Source organism: Dromiciops gliroides, chromosome 6 (genome assembly GCF_019393635.1).
Source record: "Dromiciops gliroides isolate mDroGli1 chromosome 6, mDroGli1.pri, whole genome shotgun sequence".
NCBI lineage: Eukaryota > Metazoa > Chordata > Mammalia > Microbiotheria > Microbiotheriidae > Dromiciops > Dromiciops gliroides.
In genome coordinates, this window is record NC_057866.1 from 29,090,555 (window position 1) to 29,114,677 (window position 24,123).

Genomic DNA, 24,123 nt, shown 5'->3' on the forward strand with positions numbered 1-24,123 from the left:
CCCTCCGCTGTGTCTCACTTGCAGCAACAGAGGGCTGAGCAAAATGCAGTGGAACAGGGACAGAGACAGTGCTGGCAATCATCTCGATGCAGCCTGCCGAATGTAGGGGGGTGAGGGGATGCAGCAAAGCAAGATTAATAACCTTGCCATAATCCCGGGCACCCTGGAAGGAGACACCTCTGGTGACTGACCTGCTCCTGTCGTGATTAATCTGGCTGGGAAAGAGTGAGCCGGAATATCCACCTAGGTCTAGGGGGTGGAGGGGTGGGGGCCCTGGTCTTGGTGCTCTGTGGATTCTCCACCCATCTGAGAAGGTAGCAGTGAAGCATACCATCTGCGGCACAAGGCAACGATTGGAGGCTACCTCTGACAGTTTGCACTACAGTGGTTTGTGTGTCTGTGTGTGTGTCTGTGTGTGTGCGTGCGCCCCCTGTGAGTGTGTCTGTGTGTGTATGAGAGAGAGAGAGAGAGAGAGAGAGAGAGAGAGAGAGAGAGAGAGAGAGAGAGAGAGAGAGAGAGAGAGAGAGATTCAGAGTTGGGGACAGAAAGAGGAAAGGGGAGCAACGAAGAGAAGAGAAAAAAGAAAGAGAGGAGAGAGAGAGAAAGAGAGAGAGAGAGAGAGAGAGAGCAGGTAGCGGTATAGTGTACAGTGAGAGCTTTCTACAGAGTGAAAACATTACCCAAGCCCCTGAAGCTCACCTTCTGGTCCCTTTGCTTCCACCTGTCCTCACTTCCTTTCTCCTTTTTGCTATCACCTTTGATGAGTTTTTGGACTTACTTTTTTGGGGGTCGTCTCCTGGGTACATTTTTCTGGAAGAGCAGATCAATGGAATCTCTGAAAACTAATTGTTTTTCTCCCGTGTGACTTTTCAAACAAAAAAAAAAAAAGGAAGGAAAGAAAGAAAAAATAAAGAAGGAAAGAGAAAAAAATAAAAATATGTAATAGCTGGAGACATTTAAATTTTCCTTGGAGAAGTTTGGGGACCAGCAAGGAAGGTAAGTTACGGAACTAAGACCTCTGTCCTGTTTTCTTGTCATGTTTAAGCTTTTGGTTACTTATGGGGGATTTACATTGAGTTTATGAAGATATCTAAGGAGAGTAAGACATTGGGAGTACTCTGTGGGTGGCATGTTGTGTGTGTGTGTGGGGGGGGGCTTTTTCCTGCCAAAAGCATTATTTCCATTCGTATGCTACCCTACCCCCTCCCTTTTGTGTCTCTTTTGTTGATCTAACATTTCTGGAGAAACCTATGAATATATGCAATGGGGATGGGGATGGAGGAGGTACTTGCCTGGGGGGGGTGGGGAGGAAGAAAACTAACCCTGGTCCTCTCTCATCTTTTTTGGAAGGGAATTAGTGGGTAGGGGGTTGTTTTGGTAGGAAAATGTCTACATGTTGAGGCTACCAGTGAGAGGGTAAATAATGAAACCAAGATAGGGGAGATGACAACTTACTGGGAGTGTTCTTTATTTTCCTATCCCCTCTTTTCCCCTACATACTCAATCTGTACTGGGCTGCCCTGAACATGAAAAACACTGAAAGCTACTGCTGCTTGCTCTTAATTGGAGCAAATGAAAGCCAAGTGCAAATTGTTTTGTATTTTGAACCTCTTCTTTGTGCTTTAAGTTTCTTTGCTATTGCATCTCATTAACCTTTCTGAGTGCAGTTTGCACTGATTAAGACTAGAGGCTTTCCTGATTTTGGAGCATCTCCTAATTCTATGTGGAAGAGAAAGAAGGAAGTGCATTTACAAATTGCTTTTAATTGTCTCCTCTTGGTTGTCAAAGCAAGTGGCATCAGACACCGAGGTGACATGAGTAAACTGTCTTGCTAACTCAATGCCTTTAGAATTTCTCAGGGTTCGCTACCCACCCATTCTCTCACCTCCCAAAGGGGTTTGCAGAGACTGGCTTACCCATTTCCATTCTGAGGTTATTTAATTGAAGCAAAATACCATTTCATTGTGAGAACATCCCATTTCCCCTGGCCAGGGGTATTTTTATCTCTGCATTCGCGGCACTTAGCCTCCCTCAAGAAGTGAAAACTGCCTGTAAATATGTTACTGAAATGCTTAGATCCCAGGTGGATGAAGTTGGAGTATTCCCCACTCATTTTAGCAAGAAGACTGGCTTTTCTCCATAGACATGCTTGATATATAAGAGAAATGAATCCATCCTGTACTATAGTTACTGCTGGCACACAAGTATAAATAGATGACAGATATGTTAACTAAACAGAAGAGACGTCAGCACTAAGCATACCTAGGTGTTTCTCCCTATGTATGGAAACCAATCTGTTTGTCTAGAGCTGATTGTTCATAGCTTTTGAGATTTGGGTGCATAAGGTTTTATACACATCATCTTCTACTCGTGTAAAGTCCATGAAGGCATCAGAGCTGGTGAATGGAAATGCTGATCATCAATATTCTGTCTATATCTGTATGCCTACCTATATCATTGTTGATAAATATGGGGTCTCTGACATGCCATTTCAAACTTAATGGAAGGGCTATGCTCTGATATTATCATGAACCATCGTTTCTTTCTATGTGATGCTGCCTTCAGATAGCATGTTGTTTTGTTTTATTCTTCCCCCCTCCCCTTCACCCCATACCACGGGAGAATTATTGGAGGAAAAAGGAAGGAAGCTGTTAGAGGTATTCTCTGTGTTCTGTGTAAGTGATAATTCCTCTAGAAGTTGTAGGAATGGGGCAGGGAAGCTTAGCACCTGTCACAAGGTAATTGACTACAGAGCTTTCCCTAATAACTGTGCCTCTTCCTGATCCCAATATTTTCTGCTATGACACACAGGGTTCAGCTGCTCTTAACTCATCAGGAAAGGAATAATTCTGATTTAAGTTGTGTCTGAAAAGAGGAGGGGTGGATGAAAAACATCTAAAGAGAATCTCCAAAAAGCTTTTCTTTTCTCTGGCAGTCAAGGTAGTAGAGATACAGAAAAGCAAGGAGTATATTGGGGGGGAGGGGGAGGGGTGTCAATATAAATGTAAAAAAATTATACTTTACTCTTCGGGGAAGAGCAGGAGAGAGATGCATATAGGTAGATGACCTTTCAATTTCAAAAACAACAAAAACAATAACAAACTCAAAGTGACATCAAGCATTAGAGACTGCCCTTACAAATGAATAAACAACAATATCAACACCTTTAATTTGTCAGTTCTTCATTAATCTTTAACCCCTGGGATGTTAACCCTGCTCCTTTAGTTTAAGAGGTTCTAACCTCTGCTAGCGGTGTTGGGTGACCTGCTTTGACACAATTCCTGCATTCAGCAGGAATAAGCATTGGCAAAATGGTGTTCTGAAAGTTTGCAAATTAGAACTTTATAGAAGAAGGCCAATGCCTCACCCTGCACAGATCATCACCCACTGTATGTAGATTTATACCTACAGCCTCCCTAGACATTAATTGCTTAGATTGTTCTCAACAACAGCTTTAAGAAATAAAAACTATAGAATCTTAACTTTTGAGTAATTAATGTTTAATAAATAAAAGCATTGGAGCTTCCAGATGTGGCAGCACTTTTATCAGTGCTGGGAACATGTTGAAAATAGAATCATGGATTTGGGCTTGAGTGAGAGTATGGAAGTACAAGCTAACAAACTAACAAAAATCCCAAGCAACTTCAGCAATGCAAAGTTTTATGCATCTCTATATCTGCTAATGTTGCTTGAGCTATTAATAATCAAAAAGGAAGGAAGGAAGAAAAATGAGAGGAAAGAGAGAGGGAGACAGAGAGAGTGGAGGAAGAAGAGAAGGAAGAAAAGGAAGGGGAGGAAGAGGAGGAGAGGGAGAAGGAGGAAAAATAAAAGCCCTTGTTAAGATAAGGAAAAAACAACTTTCAATTGGACATGGATCTAGTTGTACTTACTTGTACTACACCAGGGTGATGGATATCTTTGTATAGAGTATTTCTGGTTTTACCCATCAGAGAGTGCAAGGGGAAAAAATGACCACCATCACATCAGGAGAGGTACCGTGTCCACAGTACCAGAAAGAAGATGAGCTAGAACATTTTAATCCCCCCACCCCATTCCCTGAAGAAAATAACAACAAGGGAACTCAAAGAATGAATGGACAAAATGTTGTTTTAGGTTTTTTCTTTCTTAGTTTTAGGATTTGGGACAGATAATGAGAATTCTCATTTCCAGATACTTGCTCATTTGCTTGTTGGGTTTCCACTCTCATATCACTCAAGTCAGCAAATCAATCCAAATCTAGGAAGATGTTTTAGCCTGGCTTCACTTCTTTAAGGCTCAAGATACCACACATATGAACAGATCTCTTCCTCAGTAAGAAACTGAACTGTTCACATGAGAACCTCAGCATGGGGTATCAGTAAAAGAAACCAGAGAGTACCAATTCTAAACCTTCAAACACTAGGGAATCGAAGGCTTGTACTGAGGTCCTTGAGAGCCAGAGCCACTGGGAAGAGAGGGAGGACCAGAGCTGACAAAGCTTGGGGCTCTGACTGCTGAGTCACCACATCAGCCTGCAGCTGTAGACTGGTGAAAAGTGCTGATTTGAGGACTGGCACTGAAGTAAACCAGGACAAACCACAATCACAGAACAGCAAGTTGCCAGTGGGTTGGGGTTTGACCTACAGGTCCCATATTTGAATCACAAAAGCCAGTAGTCACAAAGGATCTAGGATTGACCCTATAGCAACTCAGTGGTGTTTTTAGTATTTAAAATGTGCCATCATCTAAAAAAAAAAAGAAAAATATGTAAATTAGATGTGTTACTCTGTTTTGGAAGAAGGAGACAATTGTGGGTGTTCATACTGTTGTCTCATATTATTGCCTTTTTAATTGTAATTTCTCCCCTTTTGCTAACCCTAGGAAGTAGTAGAAATTATGCTGAGCAAAAATTCTATCTCTTGACAGGAAAGTTTACATGCACTACTATTTCATCTTTTCACTAAAAAAAAAACCAAAAAAACAAAACAAAACAAAAAAACCAAACTCCCTCAGAATTCCCCATTGAGTGACAAAATGAGTAGGTAGCTTTGGAGGAAATTCAATCTATCTCATTTTTAACTATGGGGGGGGTGGTTCTCCATGTGGGACCACCTAGGGGTCCCAACTATGATGAGGTCAGTATTAGTCCACTAACATTCATTCTGCCACTTTCAATTTATATTTGGATTTACTTGGCTAAGCAGCTAAGCCAAATGATCATACTCTGGGTGTCCTATTAATCCTTTAAGTATCTGTCCCTGTAGCAACATCTACTGTCTATTTTTTTTTTTTGCAGGGCAATGAGGGTTAAGTGACTTGCCCAGGGTCACACATCTAGTAAGTGTCAAGTGTCTGAGGCCAAACTTGAACTAAGGTCCTCCTAAATCTAGGGCCACTGCTTAATCCACTGCGCCACCTAAGTGCCCCCTATTATCTATTTTTGATCAAAATGTGATATAATGGTTAGTGAAATCACCTTGAGATGATAAAGATCTGGATTCAAATACTACCTGGGGGAAATATTGGTATGGGGCCCTGAGGAAGTCACTTAAACTAAGTGCACTAGACAACTAGTTAAGGCTGGAACTTGTAGAAAAAAATGTACATTTTTTCTGTTTTTAGTAGACATAGATTCCTAATCTAGGAGGCCCCTAAGACATTGAGATCACAGGTCTTGTCCCTATTGCTTTCCTTTAACTGCCCTATTTATAGGTGCCATGGTGTCTTATGGGGTTTAGTAGGTAAATTCTGGTAACTATTGTATTCCATAATGCTGGGGTACTCCTAGAATAAGTACCCACTCAGAATTATCCTAGTACATAAAGCCCAGAAAGACACAGATTGAAATCTTGCATCAAGTCTTTCATTGCTTATGTCATCCTGACAAGTCATGTGATCTCTTTCGACTCAGTTTTCTTGATTGTAAAAGAATTTTTTTTTTCATTTTGTTTTGTTTGTTTATTTAAAAAAGCACTTAATCTATGTAAAGTATATTCAAGAGGCAGACAGGAAAGACAGTCCCTGCTCTTAAGGAGCTTACTTTCTAATAAGGAGAAGCAACATAGAGAGAGATGTTAAGCTATAAACCCCTTGGAAAGGTCCAGAGGCCCTTAGGGCATAACTTCAAAAAAAAAGGTGATAATGTATCTTTTTTTTTTATTATTTGTAATTTTTAGTGGAATAGGGACAATACTAGCACTTTTATTCTTGGATTGTAACAGGGCTCAAATGAGATAAGATTTGAGACTAGTTTGGGGATTTTATTGTTATAATACACTCCCGGGTTAGGAAGGCACCACAACCTAAACAGATCAACAGTTTCCCCACCAATTATTGTATTAGAGAAATATCTATGCTAAGCAGATCAGTGGGAAACCTGAGCTTGGAGTTAGGAGGAACTGAGTACAAATCCTTTATCAAACACTCACTAGCTGTGTGACTCTGGGAAGTTCACGAATCCCTGTTTGCCTCAGTTTCCTCATCTGTAACATGAACTGGAGAAGGAAATGGAAAATCACTCTAGTATCTTTGCCAAGAATACCCCAAATAGGGTCACAAAGTGTGGGACATAACTGAAAAATAACTGAACAATTAAGAACATACATCATCAGTCTCAAATATGTTGTATCATATTGGGATAAGTGTTGAGCTTTATGTCTAGATCTCACTTCATATTCTACCTTTTACATTTACTAGCTGTGTGACCCTGGATAAGTCACTTAACCTCAGTTTGAGTCAATCCTGTCAAAACCATGTTATGAATTGGTTGCTATCAACCTCTTTGGGGATGCTGTGATAGCTAGCAACTCACAGATCACTAATGTATTGTCTTCTCTGCCCCACTACACAATAGGAATCTAGTTGGCAATCTTAAGACAGTATTAACTCAAAATATAGTCATAGTTCAATGTTCATTTCCTCTCATAGTAGTATATAGTATACAGTAAGAAATGAGTAGATACTAGAAGGAGTTTCTTGTTCTACAAAATGAATGATAAGCTTGATCTAAATGGCCTTCTTAGTCCAAAGTGCAAAAAACATTGCTCAAGGGCATGAGCACAACTACCCAAAGTCTCTAGCTAGTCCAGGAGAAGTAGCATCTTGCAAAATATTCATCCTATTTTCAGTTTTTCTGCTAAACAGCATAGGACATCTGTGCTCTTAAACTCACCAAGGCTTCAGATTAAGAGGGTTCCAGTTGGAGGAATGAGATGGAAGTCAGAAAAACTTTGTGTCCAACCTCCAATTCTTCCTAGACATGTCACCTTGGTAAAGTCAAGTCAACTCTCTAAGATTATGTTTCCTCATCATCAGAAAATAATGGCACTACTGACCTCCCAGATTTTCTGGAAGGAAAGTTCTTAGTATATCTTGAAGTGTTATGTAAATAAACAAACAAACAAATAAATACATAAATAAATAAATAGATAAATAAGATGTATTTTATATCTATAGTAACTGTTGCCAAAACAGTATGGCAGAGGATATAGGATGTTGTGCTTAGCTTGAGCTGTTCCTGGATTCAAATTCAAATTCTGACACTTAAGTCACTCTTTATATGACCCTGAGAAAATCACTTCACCTCTTATTACCTTAGAAAATTAATGAGGACCTGTCTGCTAAATCATAGAATTGTAGTGATCTAGGCTGGTGGATAGATTTCCCATACAGATTCCCCAGTGCTAAACAAATCACTGATCCTTTGAATTTCTGTGTTGGTGCCTCTTAGGAATGTTCCAAGTAAAGTATTTAATAGTCATTACTATTAGCATAATTGGAAGTCTCAAGGTTGTCAGGATGGCATTGTGTAAATTATAAAGCACTATTGAAATGGTATCTTGTCTTCTTGTTACCAAGCCATAGGAATATAGATTTCAAGATAGAAAGGATTTTTTTTTCCTGCTAACCTAAAGTGACTGTGAGTTAGCAGCCAAGCTAAGCTGTCATATGTGTCTCCACAGGAAGATAAGAAATAGAACGAATGCTTTAGGAGAGAAAACTTCTCCAGGTCAAGACAAAAGTTGTGGGTCATTCTGTCCATACTTCTTGAACTCCACCTTTATTATTCTGAGTTAAAAAAAAATTAAGACCAGACCAAAACATAAGAATGAGTGACAGAGGCAGCCTGTCAGAAACATTAAAACTGGTGTGTGTCAGAGAAGAGTACCTAGGAAATTAAGTGGTTGGGGTAAGGAGAAGGGGGAATTGAGATGATGAAGCACAGCATCCTAGGGGAGTAAGTTCTGAACTGGACTGTGGTATTCTACTTTAGACCCTTTCCATGTGACCATGGGCATGTCATTTAGTCACATGGAGATTTCATTTCTTCTTTTAAAATTGGGCTTAAAAATAACATCTAATTCTGAGGGCTCTTTTGGGGAATTCATAAATTATGGTCCATAATTTATGTTTTGCAAACATTACTGTTATATAAATGTGAGCTAACTTTATTCCTAGTTTTCAGAAGTTCATATCTTCCAAAGAGGAATCCAAGCTTCTAATGCTTGGGTTCTTGACCATGTATGCATGGCTAGATTTCAAGTGGTTTATGACTTTCAATGGGAAAAACATGTGACATAATAGTATTACTAAACTCTATCTGAAATTGAGCATTTACTTTGATTATTTAACAAGCAACAACAACAACTGTACACGTTATTCTCAGGAAGGGTTTTTTGGCTTCAACAGAAGGCTGAGTCCATGACACACATCTCTCAAATGATTAAGAGATCATATTGTATTGGGAAGGTGTCCATATCTCCAGATTAAGATTCTAACACCTAGGGACAGCTAGTTGGTGCAGTGGATAAAGCACCCGCCCTGGATTCAGGAGTACCTGAGTTCAAATTCGGCCTCAGACACTTGACACTTACTAGCTGTGTGACCCTGGGCAAGTCACTTAACCCCTATCGCCCTGCTAAAAAAAAAAAAAAAAAGATTCTAACACCTAGTCCAGCTCTGCCTAGGGAACATTAAATGTAAACAAATTATTTCTGGGTAGTGACCTGACTTGACCCAGCACCATTTCTTCAGGAACTCCCTTGAATAAGATGAGAAGAATTTGTTTTATACTTAAAATAAGAATAAGGATGTAACAATGCCACTTGTTTTATCTCTATGATAATAGGATAAGAATAATAATTAGGATAAGAATAATAATAACAACAATAGCGATCTTTATAAAGTGTATTGCATATATTTTACATCTAAAGTAGCATATGCTTCTTGAAACAGGCTGTTTTATTTTTTTGCCATTGTAATCTCCTGTAACTGGTGGATAGTTAATAACTTCTGGCTGTCCTTACCTTATTGGAGCTTTATCACATGCTTATAGGATAGCTAAAGTATTTTCTCTATTCCAATTTTACAAATGAGGTAAGTGAGCTTCAAAGTGGATAAGCCAATTTTTCATGGTCACCCACTCAAAGACAAGATTTGAGCTCAGATCTGACTCCAAGTCCAATCACTACACTAGATTATTTCTTATGCAGGTTGACCAGGAGAACTTGAATTGAGTACGAGGCAAATACCCAGTGATAGTATTATTATTGTTATTATTAAATAACTAATCAATATTTTGGATTAAAATCACAATTCAAACAATATGATGATTCATTTAAACCTTATTACTCTGTTGAATATGGCTTTCAGAGTGAAAAAAATCTTGGATGTGGCAGCTTCTTATCAGTTGTTATGGTTACATAAGAATAATGACTTTGACAAAATATATACATGTAAATGTATCTATATAGAGTGAGATAGATAGATAGATAGATGTGTGTGTGTGCCTGTATGCATATATACATATATAGTATATATCTACATATCTATATCTTTATCTATCTGACTCTGTGTATGTGTGTGTGTGAATTTAGTGCATGTGATGGGGCAGGAGAGGACAAAAACTAAAAATGCATTCATGAAGGCCTTCCCTGATCTTTCCCTTCCCTGATGGCCTTTTATATAAATTCCTTTCTTGTTTGTATTTCAGATCTCAGTACAATCAATCTATCAGTTAAATAATTGTAATAATAAGAAGAATATTGATAATAGGTGAAAGGGATTAGATCTGTGACATAACTGATATAATAAACTTGTATACTATACTGATATAGAAAAAGCACTATGAAGGCAAATGAGCACAATCTGTGCAAAATATAGTCTTAGTACCCTGGAGTACCAAGAGTTTAAGTGACTGGCACAGTTTAAAATTCTAATTGAACTTGAGCTTCCTGGCATCAATGCCGATTTTCTGTTGTGGAAATTTATTTTGATTTGGCGACCCTACCTTTGGGCTGAGATTAGAAAGCCTTAGGCCCTCAGGTTTTTCTTCCACTTCAGCTGAGCCAAAAAGTCCCATGGGCTGAGACGCCAGGTCAGACAGCTGTGTGTGTGGGGGGGGAGAAATCCCCAGCTCCCTCCACTGTGAGAGTATCTATCTGAGAGATCCCAGGCTCGTCCTGGCCATCCTCTGAGGTAGCCCATGTAGAGGTCCCTAGGTGCACAGCAGTGGGCACAAGCCCCTGGAGCCCTTCATGGGGTACGCACAGGATACTTGAGCATTCCCCACCCCCCCCAGCCGCAGCCCTGGTGAAGCTGGGAGATTAGCTTGGTGTATGTGGGGGCACAGGAAGCCCTGAAATTTGAGTGGAGAGAAGGAAAATATATATATCTTCCTGGGAGTTGGACAGCAAGGGGGGGGTGACAAGATTAAGGGAACAGAGAAGGATGCAGGAGAAGGCTAAAGGACTAGAGCAAGAGGCAGATGTATGGAGCTTGGGAAAGGCCAGAAGATGGAGAGAACAAAAGGACACTGGAGCACTAGGAGAATGGAAGCAGAGGTCAGTGAGAGAGAAACACAGAGGTTCAGTGGTGGCAGTACAGAGAGGAAAATTAGAGGCAGGGGGATTGACAAAGTTAAAGGGGTTTGGAGTTAGAAGAAAGGAGCTGAGCAGTGAAAGGGGAACATAACTTAAGGCAAGAGGCACCAAGGGCCCTTATTGTATTAAAAGCAGACAGGTTGTATAATTTGCATTTTTTAACCCTTATCTCTTACAATTTTTTTATAAATAAACTCTGCTTTGATTATTTAGTTAAGAGGCTTCTTATTCTTTTGCTTATCAATTTGGGAGCAGTGTGGGAAATTTTTAAACAGCCCATATTAACTTAATAGCAGTCAGATAGCCAGTTAGTCAACAGTCCCAGATTAAGTACCCCAGTCAGATTAGGCCCCCCAAGTTAGGCCAATAAATCAAAATATTTCTACACTGTCCAAAATAAACTATTTCTCAATATCTATCACAACTGATATTTGTATCACTTTTTGAAGACTCTGAGGTGCTTTTTTACATATTATATATTTTGAACTTCATATGAACCTTATAAGGAGATGTATAAGAAATAAAATTATTGCCATTTTACAGATGAGGAAACAGGCTCAAAGAGCATAAATTCCTTTTCTGCAGTTAGAATGATTCTGTCAGACATGAGATTTGAACTCAAGGCTTCATGTTTCAAGGTCCATTACTCTATTCACTTTATCACAGTGTATGTTTAGAGTATAGATTGGGGCATCAAGTGTCACAAAATATGTGGGGCATCACCCCACAAAAGAACTGAATAGGACTATGTATATTTTCCCCTGAGTTGTGAGGTATTGATGATACAGGAAGTACTTTAGTGATTCAGAGCCAAGGTAAGTAATGAGGGCTGAGGAAGTCAAGGGAAGCTTTTGTTAGGAGATGAGACTAAGGCTAGACCTTGAAGGATAGACAGGTTTAGGTAGGCAGAGGAGAGAAGAGGTAACAATTCAACAAAAGGTAGATAGCCTGAACACAAGCATGACATTTATGAAGAGCCATGTAGTACCCATGGAATAGGGAGCAGGAAAGCCAGTTTAGAGCAGTGGATGCCTTGTGGGGGAATAGGAAACCCTATCTGGAGAGGCAAGGTAGGGTGAGTTTATGAAAATATTAGATTAGAAATCTACCACTAGAAAGGAAACTTTGATTTCATCTAGCCCAACCACCATACATATAGACAAGGAATGCAGGTCCTAGAGAGATTAAGTGAATGTCAAATCAAGTCATATGAAGGCATTTATTAAATGCCTACTATATTGTAGGCAATGTGCTAATTTTTGTTGACAAGGCTGAGTAGCAAAGCTGTGAAGGTTCTCTGAGTCCAAATATAATCTTCTGTACATAGTATTGATACTATATATCCTCTTAAATAGAGGCTTTTCGATTTGATAAGGTAGAAAATTAAGAGATAAGTCATTGAAGAGTTTTGTTCAAGGGGTGACATGTTAAAAGCAGTATTTAAAGAAGATTAGTCCGTCATTGGCGTGGGCTAATACAATTGTTCCTTTGAGATACTATCTGGGTTGTTTGAAGATCATTGAGTTGCTGACCTCATGGGAACAAAGGAAAAGATGCTCTCTGAACATTAAAATTTATGAGTATAAAATAGAACACTAACCTTCACTCCAATTCAAACCCTAATTCAGAAATGTTAAAGCTGGATATTCTAAAAATTCCATAGTGAGGGCAGACATCACATACAGAGGGTGTATGATACCAGGATCCCGAAATTGTCAATGATAAAAATGGGCATCTGTAACAATAAAAACCTGACTGCTAACACTTCAAGTCACATACTGAATGATCACTGCTTGAACACCAGGAACTGTTCTAGGCCCTAGAGATAACAAAGGTAAATAAGAGAATACCATTTCCCTTGGCTCCCTGGCAATTCACTATCTCTTATGGTAGAATGCTACAAAGGGGATGAGATTTGCATCGCAGTGCTTGACTGTGCATTAGTTTTGGGAAACTGATATTCCTGCACAAAAAGAGTAATCATAATAATGATAATTACTGGGAATCAAACTTAACTTGATCTTGAACTTGATGTTGCATATTTGTTCATTAACCTACAGGTGTAGATGAGTTAGGTAGGGATGATTTGTGTTGATGAGCTGAATAGTGAGTATGTGAGAGAGAGAGTCTACTCCTTAGGAGGGAAAAAAAGGATGTGGTAGAGAGTATGATCCAAGAAAGGAATTAACTCAGAAACCATGATGGGGCAGGGAAATGAGTTGTTCCTTTGTTTTATGCTTGTTTGTATTTGTTTCATTTTGTTCCCCACCCCAACCCTCCAACTTTACCCCACTCCCCACCCTCCACCCAGGGAAACTAAAATCCAAGAAGGAAGAAAAGTTCAAGACAGAGAAGCAAGGTACAAAATGGATATCACAAGCTAGGAAACTATACAAGTTACCTGAAACAGCATGGAAGGAACCTTAGAAGTCATCTCACTCACCCCCCTAATTTTATAATTGAAAAAAATTGAGACCAAAAAAGGTTAAGTAAATTATATAAGGTCACACAGGTAGGAAAATAGGGAGGATTAAACTCAGGGCCTCTGACTCTAAAACCAGTGCTTTATTTTCACTTAAGTATGATAGGTGTGAATGAAATGACAATTGTCTGCCATTATGATATCACCCTAAGTATTTGATTTGGGGGGTGGTCACATGCGTTTCTCCTCTTTGCCTTGATGCATGGTACCACTGTGACCACAGACTTAGCATGTATGCCATCTACTTTCCTGAATCTACTTTGGGATAAGACATCCTTATGCTATCCCAATGCAAAACAACCCTGGTACATGCAGATTCTTCCGCATGCTGATAAAGGTGGTATTTGTGATCAGAGAACTAAATAGAGAAGAAAGGGGAAAGCTAAAGTCTGGGGAAATGAATGAGCCTCCTTCATATCCTATGGTTCAATCAGCTTCGTTCCCTGAGATGCTTACAAGCCTTTTCCAGATGTGATCTCACTTAGGCTCCCAATTTCCTAAATGATGACAGATATAAGTGTCTACAGTCGTAGGTACTTATGTGTATGGAGTTCAGAAACATAACTCAGATGTTAGAGCAAATGCCGAGTGGGGATCATGGTGTAGCATCCTGCTTCTAAGTGCAGCCAGTCAATCACCACATGTTTGTTGAAGGTCATTAGATAAACTTGGTATGAGGCAGTGTGCTAGAAGGAATTGCAAAGAAAGAATTCAGCTTGTCTTGTAGCTATTTGCAGAAATGTCTGCTGTCTTCATGTTGTAAGTTTGAAGGGCTATTTAAGGACTTTTGAAAAATACTGAGATTCTATTCCTGGGAATCTTTCTTTTAACTATCTGACCTTCATGAGAGGCTATGGGACTCTCATGAAGTGTACGGTGAACACTATGACCCAGCCAGTAGTAGTCAAGTTATGCAGGGAGGAAATTAATCAAGAGTTCTTTGGTCATCCAAGTTGTTCCAAGAAGCCAAGAGTTAAGGAGATGAGTCTTACCTAAAAGATTAAATGTAGGGGCGGTTAGGTGGTGCAGTGGATAGAGCACCGGCCCTGGAGTCAGGAGGACCTGAGTTCAAATCCGGCCTCAGACACTTGACACTTACTAGCTGTGTGACCCTGGGCAAGTCACTTAACCCCAATTGCCTCACTAAAAAAAAAAAAAAAGATTAAATGTAGTCAACATTCTCATAAAATTTTTGATTACAAAGACCTTCACATCTCTTCTCTTTTTGATCCTACTAACAACCCTGCAAAGTTAGCAATACAAGGGTTGTTCTCATTATATTTTAGATAGGAGACTATTTGATGAAGGTGAGGTGAAGGGATCTGGCCTTTTTCAGAGACGCAGAGACTTGATCCAAGGTTTCCTAAAAGAAAACCCAGGCCTCTAAGGAGGGAGTATTGTGTAATAGCTAGAGTGCTGGATTTAGAGTCAATTAATCAATAAAGCAAAAATAATTTATTAGGTCTATGCTGTGTGGCACATACTGTGTTACGCACCTGGGCAGCTAGGTGGTTCAGGTCATAAGGCATGAGACTGAGTCAAGAAGAACTGACTTTGAATCTTACCTCCGATACTAACTACATGAGCTTGAAACTTTTTGTGTCTCAGTTTCCTTTGTATTAGAATATATAATATACATATATATGTGTATGTGTGTATATATATATATTACGTATACATATACACATATATATGTATGTGTATATGTGTGCACATGCTTAAAGAGTTGTGAGTAGATAAATGTAAAGCACTTTGCAAACATTTAAGCTATATCTAAATCCTAAGTATTATTATAAGACATTGGAGATCAAAAAAGAAAAATGAGAAAAGAAGATGAGAAAAGAGGGGAAAAAATCCTATCTTCAAGGAGTATATATTCTCATTAGAATATAAACTCTAACATTAGACTCATAATTTCAGAGTAGTGGAGGGAAGGGGGCATTCTTATACTGGGGCTTATATTCTTATTCATCATAGGACCTGACTTCTAATTCTGTCTACCATTTACTAAACTAAGTGACCTTTGGATATAATTTAACCTTTAAGGCCTCAGGTCTCCAACTTTAAAGTGGAGTAGGGTGTTTGATATTATCTGGCTAAATTATCAATATAGATAGAGATAGAGAGATGGAGATAGAGATGGAGATATAATAGAACATTTGTAGGGTAAAAAGTAAAGTACTAGACCCTTGGAGCCTATTCCCACCCTCTCAGAAGAAGAAAAGAAATGGAATAAAAATTTGTATCATTTTTTTTTTGTTTTCAGATTTTAATAAAATAAATGTAAAAAATATACTATGTGGTATTCATAGTTTTTTATATTATACTAGTTCCCTTTCCTTTGTATATTTAAATCTTTATATTTTTACATATCCACATATACATATATATATATATGTACATCCATAGCCATATACACTTATATAGGCTTCAAAAGCCTATCCAGCTTTGGATTTGTGATCTTAAACAATCAAGAAATACCTGAATTTGCACCTGAGCCTCTAAGGTTTTCTCACCTGTAAAATGAAGGGTTGAATTAGATCACCTCTAAAGATCTTTCCATTCTAGATCATTGATTCTGAATGACACCCCCCAAAAAATCTCCTTTGAATCTCAACTTCTGACATTTAATAACTCAGTGACCATGGTGAAATCACTCAGACACTGAGACTTAGTTTCCTCATTTCAAAAATGGAATAATAGCAGCCACAATAAGAAATTTTCAAAGTTGAGAGTGTTACGTTAATGCTAGTTATTTTATTTTTTCATGCTTTCCCAGTTGCCAAAGTCAGTATTTATTTAATTGATCTCTTCTCTTAGCCTTTTCATGGAATTGAAAGGGCCTGGGATTGAGCCTCCTTCAAGATGTAAAATTCTGTGGGCAGAGACACCTCACTTTATTGGAGGCAAGAAAGTCTGCTCAAGATTGTATAAGAAGGGTCAGCTAGGTGGCGCAGTGGATAAAGAAACTGCACTGGATGCAGGAGGACCTGAGTTCAAATTTGGCCTCAGACGCTTGAGACTTACTAGCTGTGTGACCCTGGGCAAGTCACTTAACCCCAATTGCCTCACAAAAAAAAAAAAATTGTAGTAAGAAGCCATTCCTAATGAGTAGTAAAAGAGGTAGCAATCACATTTGAGTTCACCAGTTCACCTGGTTTAAACTACAGTGTCCAATTGCCTAAATGGCTTACTGCCTTCTTTCTTATATCTAATCAAATAGTTTCACTCAAGCATTTATTCAGTATTACAATTCTCCTTGTCCTTTATGATGTGCATGTGTAAATCTTCACTGACTCCCTTAGAATCCAAGATTCCAGAGGATAGGAATAATGTCTACCTGTGTGAGACCTACAGAATTTTAATTGTTTTTTTTGGAGGGGGAGGAGTGGAGGCATGGAATCAGAACAGTGATTTAAATGGTGTAAGAAATCACTGGAGAAGAAATTTTGTCTCACAGTTCACATGGGTATCTACTCTGTAACTTCTGGACTTCAGTTTCTTAGAATTTATGAACTTTAAAAAAAAAACTTTTCCAATATAATTTTTTTTTCTTTTTATTCTTAAGTTTTTAAAAATTGTATTCATGTAAAACATTATTCTAAAAAAAGGTCTGTAAGCTTCAACTGGACAAAGGGATCCATTACACCAAAATGCCTAAGAGATTAGCTAGAATTACTAAAAAATTAAATGACTTGACCAGAGTCACATAAACAGTTGAGGTTAGAGGTTAGCTAGGTCTGTCCAATATACATTTACATTTACTAATGGGCACCAATTACTACAATGGAGACTTTTTTCTTTTAAAACAAATAATTTGTCTTGATAATGGAGAGGGAGCATGTCAAAGTGCAGAAGATGTTGGTGTTAAAATCAGGAAGATGTGGCTTCCAGTCCCATCTCTTCCATATAGTGATGTGTTACAGACAGATAAATTGTGAATCTACCGTGGTAGAAAACTGTGAGCTTCTTAAGCTAATACAATGACAGTTTGCTTTTTTTTTTTAATATAGCAAGATGTAATGAATGTATTTGCTAATTTTTCTTTTCTGTTCTCAGTGACATTGACCTTTCTGGATCTTACCAGAAATGAGCACCTTTGTTTCTTCTTTCTTTTCATTCTCTCTCTCTATGTAAACCCAGGCTTACTTCCACCATGTAACTGTTGCACCCAATGATGCATCTTGAAGTACATATACTGCCTTTAAGTAAAACATTGAAAATCTTAAGCAGTGGGCTCCTACTTCAGTAGCCAACATTCAAACAGTTTAAGAAGTGCTAGGGAAATCTTGCCACAAACACAGCTTCACTGACAACATGCTCTCATGTGGAATCTGTTCCAGAGAGTATACTCATGCCTGAGCTCCTTGCTTGTGAAGTCTCTCCCCCTTGCTCCCCCCTCATCTTTCCATCTTGCCCTTGACCTGTCATGCGTCACTGCCTATCTCAGTGACATCCGCCTTTGGATGTCTCACTGCCTACTCAAATCTGATTCTCATCTATTTCCATCACTGTCAGCACCACTGCCTGCCTTCACGTTCTCCCCACATGGGAATCATCCCTGACTCCTCATGCTTGGGCCCTGGAAAGAGTTTGACTGCCACAGGCTCCTGGGCCTTTATATTGTCACCTCCAATGGGGAATGTCTTTCAGCTTATCATGTATAATGTCCTTTGCCTCTCCTTCCTTCCAGATTCCTCCCAATTACTTGTTCCTCCTGTACTACATCATTGTGGAGGTCATTCTTCAATGATGTTATTCTGTCCTTGCATGGTGGCTTTCAGCTCCCCTCCAGCTTCTCTCTCTCTCTCTCTCTCTCTCTCTCTCTCTCTCTCTCTCTCTCTCTCTCTCTCTCTCTCTCTCTCTCTCACACACACACACACACACACACACACACACTCACACACACACACACATTTTTAGAATTGTATCCATCCATTCATCTATCCATTCAGTATTCACTAAATAGCTAAACACTATGCCAAGTACAAAAAAATGAATTGTGAAATGTACTGAGAGGTATAAGACACAATTCTGACACTCAGGGAATTTCAGTCTTGATAGAGAAGAATGGCATACATGGATAAAAAGGCAAATATATGGCAAAAGTGAAAAATAAAAAGTACAACCTATAAAGTAGAATTTCTTAAACTTGAGTCCATATATTCAAGGGTTCTAGGGATATATTATTTCAAGGGATTCATGTTATACACACATACAAACACATATATACACATATATTATATATTATACATCATTTGTGTCCATGCATACAACCATGAATGTGTATTGTATATATACCTATACATACATAAATTCACATAATATGTATATATGTATCTACACATACACATAATATATATATATATACATAAATACATGTATGCATATATACTCATATCTTTTCAATATTATTGGTTTTCTTGGTAACTTTGTGTATTTTATTTTATTCATTTAAATACATGATTTTCAGGTCTATAGCTTTACCATATTTGTCAAAGGGGCTCCATTGTACTTGCATACAACATGGAGAAAGTTATAAGTGTTACCTTAGAAATTCCCTGTAAGATCTTGTTTTATCCTTATTGGAGCTTCCATAGTATTTGAATTCCTTTTTTTCTAGCTTTTTTGCAATATTTTCTCCTTGACCTGGAAGCTCTAGAATTTGGCTACAATATTCCTGGAAGTTTTCCTTTTGGGATCTCTTTCAGGAGATGATTGGTGGATTCTTTCAATTTCTATTTTGCCTTTGCTTCTAGAATATCAGAGCATTTTCCCTGACAATTTCTTGGAAGATGATGTCTATGCTTTTATTTTGGCCCTGATTTTCAGGTAGTCCAGTGATTTTCAATTATCTTTCCTGGATCTATTTTCCAGGTAAGCTGTTTTTCCAAGGAGATATTTCATATTGCCCTCTATTTTTTCATTCAATTGGATTTGCCTTTACTGTGTCTTGATTTCTCATAAGGTCACTAGCTTCCATTTGTTCAATCCTATTCTTAGGCAATTAATTTTCTTAGACGAGCTTTTTTATCTCCTTTTCCATTTGACTTTTCAAGCTATTGACTTTTTCTCATAACTTTCCATAATCACTCTCATTTCTCTTTCCATTCTTACCTCCCTCTCTCTGAATCTTCCTTCTATCTCTCCTACTTTCTCTTCAAAGTCCCTTTTGAGAGCTTCCATGGCCCGAGACTAGTTCAATTTTTTCTTGGAAGCTTTTGATGTAGGGGCACTGGGGGAGTTATCTTCTTCTGAGGGTGCACCTTCATCTTCCTTGTCTCTGAAGAAAGATTCTATGGTTCTAAACTTTCTTTGCTTGCTTATCTTGCCCTGTTTTACTGGACTATTAACTCCCCACTGGGGGGGCTCTGATTCTAGTCTACACCACTGTCCCCAGCTTCAGAGGATCCCAGGTGTTTTGGTTTGAGAGAGGGCAGGTTTTCTCTTGCCTGGCCTATTTACTGCTCCGAAAATAACCTCAAGGAACAACCAACAAGCAAAGCTTTCTATGGTGTGGTTCTTACTTTGTCGAGCTTGTGCCACTCCTCCCACCTGGGCCTCCCACCACTCAGGATTTCTTCCTGGTTTACCTGGCTGGGGAGGGGATAGTTGAATTTGGTCCCCACTGACACCCCTGCACTTCCCCCCCACACACACCCCAGCTGTTCAGCTCTCTCACCAACCGCAAGCTCAGTTCCAGAAGACAATGGTGCTGCAGCTGATTTGGAGGCTCGTGGTTAAGTTCTTCTGGTGGGGCATGCCTGGGGTCTCTGTCAGTGTTATTGTGAGGTTGGACTTTACAATGGCCTAGCGTGGTCCCTTTTAATCTGTCTATGGCTAGAAAATAATCTCAGCTTGTATTTTTGTGGGTTTTTCTGCTCCAAGGGTTCTTTTATTACTGTTTTGGGGGTAATTGTATCAGGAGATCTGTGCATTTAATGTCTTTCCTCGATCATCTTGGCTCGGCCCCATCCCTTCCAACTCTAAGTCTTTAATTCTGTCATGTGGTCTAGAACCAGGTGTGCGCCTACCACCTTAGAGTCTCTGGCCAAAAGATCTAGCAGCATCTACATTAAAGGACCAGAGGGCATGGAATATGATATTCCAGAGGGCAAAAGAACTGGGACTACAGCTAAGAATCATGTACCCAGCAAAACTATGTACAATCTTTCAGAGGAAAAAATGGGATTTCAATGACAAAAAGAATTTTCAGGCATTTGTTATGAAAAGACTGAACTGAATAGAAAATTTGACTTTCAAGTACATGACTCTGAAGAAGCATAAAAAGGTAAACAGTAAAAAGAAAGCATGAGAGACATTAAAAGTTTAAACTATTTACATTCTTACATGTGAAGATAATACCTCCAACTCATGAGAATGTTCTCAGTAAAGAATACACAGAGGACACAGGTCTGAACTCAATATGAAGGGATAATATCTGTAAAGTATTCATTTTTTGTTTATCCTTGTTCTTTGTGGGAGCAAACAGGCTGGAGTGTCTTATGTCTGGGACAGGATTTGGACTCTGGGCCTCCTGGGCCCAGGGCTGGTGCTTTGTCCACTGTGCCACCTAGCTAACCCATGATGACATCTTTAAGATAGGGTTGAGAGATAGGAGGAATAGACTGGAGGAAGGGGAAAGGGAGAGGTGGACTAGGGAGAGGTAGCTCACATGAAGGAAACAAGAAAAAATACCTTATGATGGGGAGCGGAGGAGGGTGAAGGAATACGGCAGTGAAAGAACCTTACTATCGTCAGAATTGGCTCAAAGAGGGAATAACATACATACTCAAGTGGGTATAGTAATATATGTTTGCCCTGTGGAAAAGTGGGTGGTGAAAGAGATAAGGGGTGGTGGGAGAAGAAGGGAAAGAGGGAAGGAAATTTGCTGTAAAAAGCAAAACACTTTCGAGGAAGGCGAAGTCGTTCTGCAAAACAGCACATGTATGACAGATATTGAATTGGTTGATTTCATAGAGAGAGCTGAGGAGGGAGGAAGAAAAATTTAAGAAAGCAGAATTAGCTCAAAGACCTTAACTTCATCAGAGTGGGCTCAAGGAGAGAATAACATACACACCCCATTGGGAGGAGTAAACTACAGAAAAGTAGGAGGGGGAGAGGATAAGGAGGGAAGTGTGAATGAAGGGAGGGTAGAGCAGGGGAGGGGGCAGTCAGTAGCAAAACACTTTCGAGGAAGAAAAGGGGAAAATAAGATAGAAAATAGGGTAAATATCATTGGAAGGGAATAGGACAGAGAGAAATAGTTATGAATATTTACTACAGTGTCAAAACATATGGTACCTACTCTGCTGAGCTATTGTGAAGAAAAATCTTTATCAAGTTTAAGGTACTATATAAAAGTTATAATGAACAGGATGCTATCAGAAAAACCTGGAAAGACCCACACGAACGGAGGCAGAGAGAAATGTACTGCATACAAAATAACAGCAATAGTATAAGATGATCTGCTGGGAAGCACGTGGCTATTTTCAGCAAGGCAATGATCCAATATAACTCTGAAGGACTTAGGAAAATTGCAATACAGCTACAGAGAAAGAACTGATGGTTTTTGAAAATAGACTGAAACAAATTTTTTTCAACAATTCCTTAATTTGAAGTCTTATTTTTATCTGTTTTCTTTCACAACCTAACTAATATAGAGATGTTTTCCATGACTACTTATGTATAACTTATATTGAATTGCTTGAGTTCTTGGAGTGGGGGGTGGGGTGGGAAGGGAGGGAGGAAGAGAAGTTGGAACATAAAGTTTAAAAAAAATTGATGTCAAAATTTGCTTTTACATGTAATTTGGAAAATAAAATCTATACAAAACAGAAAATGCCTGTCAATTAGTTAGCCAACAAACACTTTTAAGAGCTTACTAAATGTCAGGCAGTGTACATAAGATATTAAAAATGCAAACAAGGGGGCAGCTAGGTGGCCCAGTGGATAAAGCACTGGCTCTGGATTCAGGAGTACCTGAGTTCAAATATGGCCTCAGACACTTTACACTTACTAGCTGTGTAACCCTGGGCAATTCACTTAACCCCCACCAAAAAAAAAATGCAAACAAGAAAAAAATGAAAGAAAATGTAGTCTCTTCCCTCAAGGAACAAATATTTTCATGATGAAGAAGAAATCACTGTGGGACTGGGAGGTGAGAGAAGACTGCATAAGAGATGGAAGTTCAGCTGTGGCTTATAGAAAGGGCAGGATTAGGATAGGGTTCTTGGGAGGAAAGATGCTTGTAACTGGTAAAGCATTCTGGGAATGGGAGCCACATTTTTCATCTTCAGGATCCTCTTCTCCCACTTTTTGGGAAGGACATCTCAAGCTATTTGACTCTGCTTATGATATACAGCCCAGACAGACAATGAAGATGCCTGCAATTGGTGTGCTCAGTGAAGAAAGAGTTCAAATTAAACTGATCATAACATAACAACACTGAAAAGTATTAAGCAGTGCTGGGGAGGCTGCTGTCTGCCCCTCCAGCCTCCTGTCTAGTTCTTCACACTGATTCCCAGAATAGATCAGATGCCCTGTCCCTGGCCTGCGTGGCTGGCAGTTTTCCTTAAACTCCTGCCTAAGAGGCTGCAGCCCCACAGATGAAGATTTAGGGCCTGACCTAGGAATTCCCCAAGTATTCCATTGGTCTCCATGCCAGCTGCTGTTGGCTCTGGCTTAGATCTGCTTGGAAGCCGGTAGGTGCAATGCAGCAGAGTGTGAGAACAGACTTTTGAGAAGAAACAACTGCCTAGGCTATTTTCTGAAAACCCTGTCTGCAGCCTGGTTGGAATGGAGAGGAGGGTGGTGGCAGCAAAACAGCAAAACAAACAAACCCCTCTCCAAACATGAGTCACTTTTTCTATGACCTTTTGTTTTCTAACTGCCTTCTTCCCAACAGTCTCTGAGGTAGAAGAAGTGCAAGTATTGTCCTCATTTACACAGACACTCAGGGAAGTTAAGTGGCATTCATTAACTCACTCACTCATTCATTCATTCAGTTCTTTCATTCATTCAAAAACATTTATTAAGAGGGGCAGCTAGGTAGAGCAGTGGATAAAGTGCCGGCACTGGATTCGGGAGGACCTAAGTTCAAATCCAGCCTCAGACATTTGACACTTAATAGCTGTGTGAGCCTGGGCAAGTCACTTAACCCTCATTGCCCCTCAAAAAAAAGTCTTAATTAAAAACATTTATTAATGCCATGTGCCAAGTATTCTTCTAGGCAATGTTGATACAAAAATAAAATAATAATAATAATAAACAATTTTTCTTCCACCAGAACTTACCTTCTTTCAAGACATACAATTGGTGCCTATGTAAATATAAGCCAAATAAATACAAAACAAATACAAGACAATTCTATATAAACAAGTTAGGGATAGAGGGTCCTGCCAGTTGGGTACTGCTTTAGCAAAGACATGAAGGAATATTTTAATTTTTTTTGGGGGGGATGGAGGAAAGGTGAGGAGTGAGTACATTCCTGGTATGGGGGATAGTCTCTGGAAAAGCATAGAAGCAGAAAACCTATAAGAAGTAGCAACAAGGCCATTTTGGGTAGACTTCACAGAACATGAAGCAGAGTAATATATAACAAACCTGGAAAGATAGCTTGACATCAGGTTGTGCAGGGTTACCAATGCCAAACAGAAGAATTTAGGTAACAAGGAACTGTTGGAGATAATTGATTAGGGGAGTGATTTAGGCAAACCTGTGCTTTAGAATTATTGCTTTCATTAGGCACCTACTGGGGGCAGCTAGGTGTGGCAGTGGATA

At 39.1% G+C, this 24,123-nt stretch overlaps 1 protein-coding gene across 3 annotated transcripts in view; it reads left to right on the forward strand.

Annotated features, from left to right (window-relative positions):
• Window positions 1–587: 587 nt before the first annotated feature.
• Window positions 588–24,123, forward strand: part of LRRC4C (leucine rich repeat containing 4C) — a 1,453,400-nt gene continuing 1,429,864 nt past the window's right edge. For all 3 annotated transcript variants that reach the window (XM_043971634.1, XM_043971635.1, XM_043971633.1), the window contains exon 1: window positions 588–996. The gene's annotated coding sequence lies outside the window, so the exon portion shown is untranslated. The remainder of the gene's footprint in view (window positions 997–24,123) is intronic.